Source organism: Papio anubis, chromosome 19 (assembly GCF_008728515.1).
Source record: "Papio anubis isolate 15944 chromosome 19, Panubis1.0, whole genome shotgun sequence".
In the NCBI taxonomy this organism is placed as follows: Eukaryota; Metazoa; Chordata; class Mammalia; order Primates; family Cercopithecidae; genus Papio; species Papio anubis.
The window spans coordinates 56918888-56927673 of record NC_044994.1 but is presented as its reverse complement, the minus strand read 5'-3'; the positions used below and the strand labels follow the sequence as shown (position 1 = coordinate 56927673).

The 8786-nt window shown below is 38.2% G+C and overlaps 1 long non-coding RNA gene across 1 annotated transcript; it reads right to left on the bottom strand.

Annotated features, from left to right (window-relative positions):
• Nucleotides 1-4728: 4728 nt before the first annotated feature.
• On the bottom strand, nt 4729-7819 carry LOC103879793. Its single transcript, XR_002518748.2, has 2 exons — nt 7777-7819; nt 4729-5169 (listed from the first exon to the last, which is right to left on the bottom strand). It is a non-coding gene; the product is annotated as an uncharacterized LOC103879793 (long non-coding RNA).
• Nucleotides 7820-8786: the final 967 nt, after the last annotated feature.

Here is an 8786-nt window from a genome sequence, read left to right as displayed (position 1 = left end):
CCTCTGCCTCATGGGGTCAAGCTATTCTTGTGCCTCCCCCTGCCAAGTATCTGGAATTACAGGTGCACACAACACGCCCGGATAATTTTTTGTATTTTTAGTAGAGAGAGGGTTTCGCCATGTTGGCCAGACTTTGTATCAACCTTTTGTTTAATGTTATAACCAGCAAACAAGGGCCTATAAGCCTGGTGGCAATGAAGTGATGGAGTTATGATTTGATATATTCGGGCTAATCATTTCAGTCCTGAGACTGCATAATAAATGGGTTAAAATTGATTTATTCTTTGGAACAGATGCTACTTTTTAAAATACCATATTTATCACTGAAAAAGCTGTGAGGTGAGGATCTCCAAAAGTTTTATTTTATAAAGCAAGGGCTAAAACTATGTAAACAAAAAGCAGCGTCCACCAAGGTGCTATCTGGTTTTTTTTTTATTTTGCACAATACTGCTTTTAAGTAGAAATGAAGGTAGGAATGTAACCTTCGACTTGTCTTCAGGGCTTGGTTATGCTGAAATTTCTGCATTGTTTTTATTTTAAAATAATTTAAAATTAGGCCTGACTCAGGGAAAGAAGTCCCTCTAAATTGAGCAATCATTTTTCCATAAGTTTCTTTGGTAAAATTTCAAGAACAGTGGGAAGAGAATTAAATGCCTATAAGCTCAATATTTTTCCCATTTGTTCTATTCCCAGGGTTCATTAATTATTTCAATCATTTAACAAATATTTAGGCATTAACTAATCCTGTGTGCATCTAGAGATTCAAGGATCGATAGGACACGCACTTTTCCTGCCTCATGGAACTTAGAGTCCAGTGGAGCAAACAGAAAAAGGGGCAAGAAATAACAAAAAGAGGTTGAGAAATGTAATACTTAGTGCAACTTCAGTTCTTAATTCAGAAAAGTAAACCAGGTTTCTTTAACAAGTCTTCATTTTCACCAGTTTAGTTGACTGGGTCATTTTCTCCCAGGAATACAATATCCCATTAATTCTTCAAAAATACCTTCATTGATGCTTTAAAAAAGAGGACTGAGAAATGTAAAAACTTTGAAAAGTCATTTATGAGTTATATTGTGGGGAGTGGAGATTGAGGGGAGCAGTGGTCAGGAGAAAATCTCTGGAGAGCTCTTGAAATGGTTGCAGTTGATGTGAAACTATAAAGACACCTTTAATAGGATTCCAGACCCCAAGGACTGACAGGGTAGCTCACCTGAATACTTAGCGCTCTCCCTCTATTTTAATGCAAGAGAATTCAGGGTGAGCACATTTCTGAGGGAAGAATGGAGATTAGTTATTCTGTACCCTCCCCAGCAATTTTCCTTCTAGCCAAGTAAGTTTCTAGCTAAAGGGAAGAATCCTGCATTTGGTTTCCCAAAAGCCTTTTGTGACAAATGACAGCTATATTAACCTGGTGGATAGGTGTGCTGAAATAGAGAATTATTGCATCTACATTGCATTGGATTCTGATTTCATTCACCCTCGGTAACTCCAGGGCTGCTTTCTTTGAAATTTTTGTGAGCAAATTGCATCAGGAGAAGACTTTTTTCCCCCCTGATTAAGTAGTGTATGGCTAGGTCTTGATTAACTGCTATGGTAGCTACCTTCTTTCCAAATTATAGGGAGAGAATGAGCTAAACTGTATTTCAAGGTAAAGAAGACATATTAAAAATAGCCCTTCCCTACAGAAAATACGGCATGGATCACAGGAATCCTCCCATCAAAGAAGCATTTGCCTAAGAAACTTTCAGGTCATGCACATTTTCTCCACTAGTGTCTATAATGATATTCAATCTAGCACATTCAGAGATTTCTGAGAATCTTTGCTTTCAGTATCTATGTGATTATGTACAAATTAATTGATGGAATTGCTTTGTTATAAGCTGTCAGTCTTTATAAAATATAGTACGCCTGATCAATATTAGACTTCTATTGACAGAATGATGTTAACTTTAGGAAGGTATATCCTCTACCTCTCCTCCAGGAGTTTTCAAAGTTATTTCGACTGCTTCAAAGTCATTAGATACGTAGTTCAGTGTCACACCACTGCTTAAGACTGATGTGCCTTTCTTCATACTCAGATCTGCAAATGCACCACGCTACAAATGGCAGCGTAGGACATACATGTTTATATCATACTATTGTATTTTGGTCCAATTATAAAATAAATATAAATATTATCAAATATTTATAATTTATAAACATGGATTAAAATAATCCAGCCAGGCCGGGCGCGGTGGCTCACGCCTGTAATCCCAGCGCTTTGGGAGGCCGAGATGGGCGGATCACGAGGTCAGGAAATCGAGACCATCCTGGCGAACATGGTGAAACCCCGTCTCTACTAAAAATACAAAAATTAGCCGGGCACGGTGGCGGCGCCTGTAGTCCCAGCTACTCGGGAGGCTGAGGCAGGAGAATGGCGGGAATCCGGGAGGCGGAGCTTGCAGTGAGCCGAGATCGCGCCACTGCACTCCAGCCTGGGCGACAGAGAGAGACTCCGTCTCAAAAAAAATAATAATCATAATCATAATCATCCAGCCAATTTCAATGCTTTTCGTTAACTCTATAATCTTCAGATGTCAAAATAGAATCTTTGTGCTGTCTATCCCAAATAATTGTTCCAACTTTTTATTCTTTCTGTAAAACCATAGCCAGAAGAACATGGCTCAACTATCAAGTGGAACGGGAAAGAGGGAAAGAACATGGACATGGTTTGGCATACTTGATGGACTGAGATATGTGTTCTTATAGGCCAGTGGTTTATGGACAAAAATGTTTTTGAAATAATTTTGGAGTAGGATGGGAAATTTGCATTCTTCTGACAGCAAGATCTTAGGTAACTTTGGCTGTTCATCCAGAGTTAAGCATGTGAAATACCTTGTAGAGATGCATTAAGTAAAACCTAGAGATTTCATTCAGGTTGCCTATAAATAAGCTGGTCAGAGCTAGCACAACGTTTTAGTAGGCATTGACCTACCTTTTTCATGAAACCTCAGCACTTGACTCCTAAAAATGTTAAAAGCTCATCTAATTATATAATACTTGTGCATCTGGTATCACATATATATTTTTATAGTTCTATTTGGAAACAACTGGAATGTGATTTCTCATCATAAGAAACTTTATAGGGGTGAATTGCAGGCTGTTCCTTAACTGCACACTTCAGAAGGGGCCAACAATTCTGCCTACCTAAGGAGTAACTCCAACACTATTCTTTACTATTAATATTGTTAGGCTTTGTGTCCCCACCCAAATCTCATCATGAATTATTATCCCCATAATCCCCACATGTCTAGGGAGAGACCTGGTGGAAGGTGATTGAATCATGGGGTGGTTTCCTCCATGCTGTTCTTACGATAGTGAGTTCTCATAAGATCTGATGGTTTTATAAGAGGCTCTTGCCCCTTTGCCCCTCACTCTCCTCTCTCCTGCCACCATATGAAGAAGGTTATTGTTTCCCCTTTGCCCTCCGCCATGTTGTAAGTTTCCTGAGGCCTCCCCCAGTCATGTGGAACTGTGAGTCAATTAAAGCACTTTCCTTTATAAATGACCCAGTCTCAGGTATTTTTCTATAGCAGTGTGCACAGACTAATACAATTATAAAGAAACAAAGCCATAGTTCTTCAGTTTCTTATATTCTAAACAAAATATATTTTTAAAATTTATCATGTTACTATAAAGCACCTGTATTTATATATAATTTATATAATTATGTAAATTATATAAAGTGAGGAAATCCTCACTTTATCTTTTGAAATCAAAACATTAGTGCTATGTAGGAGAAAAGTAACTTGTAAAGCTGCAAAATAATGCAAAAATGTTTTGTTACTTGCCTGATTTACATACAATTTAGGCAATTTACCCAAGTGATTAAAATGATTATTTTTGACTCTAGGGGAAATATTGGTATCTTAAATCAAAATATAGAAACTTTATCATTAAATTATCAGTTTCATATCAGGATTGCATTTAATTTAAAATTAGTGGTCAACAGTATTCAGATCATCTTTGCAACAAATTTTCTAGCACCTAATCTATATTTGATTTATTCTATTTCTTTTAGTTCTATTTCATTTCAAAAGCCCATCTACTCACAAAATACCTAAAATTAACCACCAAGGGAAGCTCTCTTTCTGTAATATCTTTAATTCCCTCTTTGCTCCTGAAAAACAAACAGTGTGGGAGAAAAAAAACTGAAATAAATCATATAACAAAACTATAAATGCTTGTCTCTTGAAGGCACTGCCTCGGCGCCTGATTCTCAAAAAATAAAAAATAAATAAATACTTAGGCAGCCGTGATGGGAGTTTCCAGGGTATCTTTTATGCATGAGAAGAAATGCTCAGTGCACTAGGCTCAAAAACAAAAGATAAATTGAGGATTCATAGGAAAGTATAACCATTTAAAATCTAGGCTAGGGAGTGAGAGGAGAGATGGGGGCTGCACGAAAGAGGAGTGAAAATTACACCTGGCAGTCAAAAATGCATTATCCTGAAACAGAGCGCATGAACTCTGTGCTGTAATGTCCTGTGTCGCTCTCTGCCCTGCTGGCGCCTACGTCTCTGGCATGTGGACACAGTAAGCTACATTTATTACCCAGGAGAGCAAAAGGCACGGGCCTCAACTCTTCATCCATCAGACCCAGAACAGAGTGCATATTGGGAGATGGGTCAGGTCTCTCACAAATGAGCCAATGAAATCAAGATTTCTGGTGCTACCATAAAAGAAGTATTGCAAGTGAGGCAGGAGATCTTTATTTCTTATAAAGGCACCATAACGGGAGCTATAGCAAATCTCTTTCAAGTAATGAGTTCCACGGCCAAGAAATGGCTTGTCAAGGCCAGAGATAAACTGTGGCCACTGCAGACCAGAGCCTTGAGTTCTGAGATCAGGATTTTTTCAGTTTGGAAGCCATATGCAGGATTATTCATTCCATCATCCAGAAATGTGAGGAGGTTTTAGGATTGATTACAATCCAGGTAGAACAGGACAAATATTGAAACACTGAGTGTGAGAACTGAAGGGACCATTAAAGTACCGCTTTACTTTTCAAATCGAACAACTCCACCGAAGCCCAGATAAGTAGTGACTTGTTGTGCATCCATTCAGCACCAGAAATGTGGCACAGCCTGTGGAGGTCATCAGAAAGCTGTGAGGTCACTTGAACAGGAGCTGTCAGTAAAGAGAATGGGGTCCTTTTGATCAGTTGTCCAAATATGCGGTAGGAATAATTAGATTATGAATTCCTACAAATGGGGATAAAACTATAACGTTATACTGGAAGAGACTGGTATTCACATATGTATCTGTTTGACCATATTCATACATAACAGCAGAAACACCATTATTAAGGTCAATCCTCTTGAATTTCCAAAGTAGGGGCTGCCTACGACATAGTTCAACTTGAAGGACAGTAACAGATACATGTGCCAGAACTATCTGCTCCACCTGGTAGCCAAGTGACTCTAACATCAGCATGAGATCTACTCTTTCACATTAACAAATGATCTATGGAATTTCTGTATTAAAATGCAGTTGTATTATCTTAGAGGAATAGCAGATAATCTGATTAGCACCCAATATCACCTTCACTTGGATTCATTTATAAAGCTAGCAAGCTGTCACCCAGCAGAACCAGGGCTCTCAGGGAATGGTTTTTAGACAGAGGTTTTGACAAAAACAAAAGCCCTCAGAAAAGTTCCTAGCCACAGAGCATCCCATGCAGTGTCTATGGGGGCCACCGAGTCACTCACAATCTGAGGCTGAGCTCCCACTTAACCATTTAGCAGCCATCTAACTCCACGTTGACTTACCGAGATTCACTTTTCTCTGTTAGTTAAAGTCAGTAAATCACAACTCACAATATTTGTGAGAGAATTTAATACAACAAGAAGTAACTGATCCAAAGTCACAAGAGAATTAGTGGAAATTTCAAGGCACATTTACTAATGTCTATTTGCCTATTGGGTCATAATTTGGTACTGAGAAGAACTCAAAGTGAAAACAAAAGCAAAATGAGCTTTGCTTCCGTTTCCTTCTCAATTTCTCCAGCGTGGCTCAATGTGGTTTACGTGAGAACTTTGCCTCTGGAAAATGACCTGTGCTTTACGAAAGTTAAATGTAAGAACAGCTGACCACCTCCCACCCTCCCTCTTTCCCAAAACGTGGAGCAAAGAGTTTTCCTTCAATAAATGAAGACTGCTCTTTAATGACTATTTAAAATGTGGACTTGAGCTGGGGAAGCCCCTCTTCCCAAAGGTTTCCCAAAAGAAAAGCAGTTTCAAAAATATCCAGAAGTATAGTCAGTTGTCACTATTTTTTGAATATCCTAAAATGTAGAACATGTTTCTCTGTGGGTTGATCAGGCAATCTTTGAGAATGGTTTGAGAGCCCTCAATCTGCCCTCTAGGTTTTGACATTTCCTTCCCCACAATTATTAATAATCCAAAAGTGCAGGAGATGATGGAGACATTTTGTGTCATTTCACACACACACACACACACAAAAAAAATGTGAGAAGTAGAGCACAGGAAAAGTTAACTGACTTGAGAGAATATGGAAGAGGCATGTAGGGATATTTGATCACAAAGAAACAGCCCAATTTAACTCTGAAGTCACTTAAAGTATAAGCATTCTGGATTCTCTGGGAATAGGTGTTGTCACTTATTTCATTCACTATCAGTGTTCTGTCTACATGATCAACAGAGTCACTTCAATGAACCAGCTGATAATCAGGTTTCTGGAAGTAGTCTGGTTGTGAACATGTTCATAGCAGGTCATGCTCTGTTCATACACGTTAAGGCATCTTTGCTATTAATCCCAGATAGACAAGGTTTTATTATAGAAACAACATGTACACATTTTGATAGACATAATTACTCACATGCAAAGTTTTAGCAAAATGAGGCACAGAACAATTTCCCCTAACTCTCAAATAGGAAGATGACTGTGGAGGAAGGTAGATTATTCGTTCTCTAAGAAAATGCGTAGGCATGAATGATTTGCCAATTATTCCACTTCATTGTATTTAAATAGTATTCAGTTCTTTCAAAATTTAATTTTGAATATTTACTGAGACTAAGAATGCTCAGAACTTTAAATTCTAGGATATAGCTAGTCCCATCCCCACCAGATGTTAAGAGCTGACAATTTTAAGTCTCAGTTTATTTACAATGTTTTCTTACATTTGAGAAACATTTATTAATGTGGTTAATAAAGCCAACACCAGGTAGGTGACAATACCTATCTTACTGGCTCGATCTCTCAAACCATATTTTCAGCTTTCATTTGAAAAGGGTGTTTGCATTTACAGAAACTTTTCTGAAAGTTCAATCCAGCATCAACCAGTGTGATTTCAGAACCCAAAGAAGTAAAAGAAAAAAAAGCAACTCTCAGTACAATGTACAAAAATAGTAATTCCTATTTAAATGGCACCTTCTACTTAAGAAATTATCTGAACAGAGGTTTGAAAATAAACTTAATCTGTAATCATTCAGAAATATTTAACTCTTTTAAAGAAATGCAGTTATAATTATAATAGTTTGAGCATTCATTTAAATTCACAATTGGTCCTATTTTCCTTCTTTGCAATTTGACTTGTTTTAAGGGGAAAAAATCCATTTTTTTATCTGTCCCTTATGGGAAATGAAATTATTCATTTTAGTTATTTATGAATTCACATTCTGGACCTTTTCTCCATAGACAATCTTTTACAAGTAATATTTTCCAATTTTAATCAACTATAACTTCTAACAATGCTCTGAGGAACTGTGTCTGTACCTTATTTTTTATTCAGCCTTCCACTTTTTATATTCCGTGCAACCTGGAAAATGGAAATAGGAAAGTCAGAGGAATTCCGCACTTGGAATCCTAAAAGGCAGAGCAGAGCAGCAAATCTGAGATGCACCCAAACCAGGAAGGAGAGAAGAGGATGAGATAGGCTGGAAGGAAGGCAGCAAGGCCTGATCACAAGATAAATTATTGGTCACAAGTGTCCTTAATACTATAGACTGATGTGACTAACACAAATACTTGTCCAACTACCGTGTGGGGTACAGGAGGGAAAAGTACCCACGATGATCTTTACAAATGAATTCACTGCATCCATTTAGAAACAGAAAACCTCAGGCTGGGCGCAGTGGCTCATGCCTGTAATCCCAGCACTTTGGGAGGCCGAGGCTGGTGATCACCTGAGGTCAGCAGTTCAAGACTAGCCTGGCCAACATGGTGAAACCCCATCTCTACTAAAAAAATACAAAAGTTAGCTGGGCATGGTGGCACATGCCTGTAATCCCAGCTGCTCGGGAGGCTGAGGCAGGAGAATCCCTTGAACCTGGGAGCGGGAGGTTGCAGTAAGCCGGGATCGTGTCACTGCACTCCAGCCTGGGGGACAAGAGCAAAACACCATCTCAGGAAAAAAAAAAAAAAAAGAAATAGGAAATCTAGATTTTCTTGAGAATAAGATAAAGCAGAATTTCATTCCCTGTTGTTTAAATCTCCTTCTTTCTTTCATGCAAAACACCTGGCAAAGCACCTTTTACACTTCGAGTTATTTTCTTTTTCTCTCCCCTCTTTGTTCAATTGGCATTTAATGAACATTTAGCATGTGCTTGGCACTGAGCCTGATGAATATAAAAATGAATAAGACATAGTGTTTGCTCTTGAGAGGTTTTGCCTATAAAGAAAGATGAGCATTTAAATAGATGACTTGCATGTACCATGAAGTCTTGGTGTGGACTTACCCAGATATGTGAAAAGTCTTCAAAGAGAGATAGTATGTTGTATGGAAA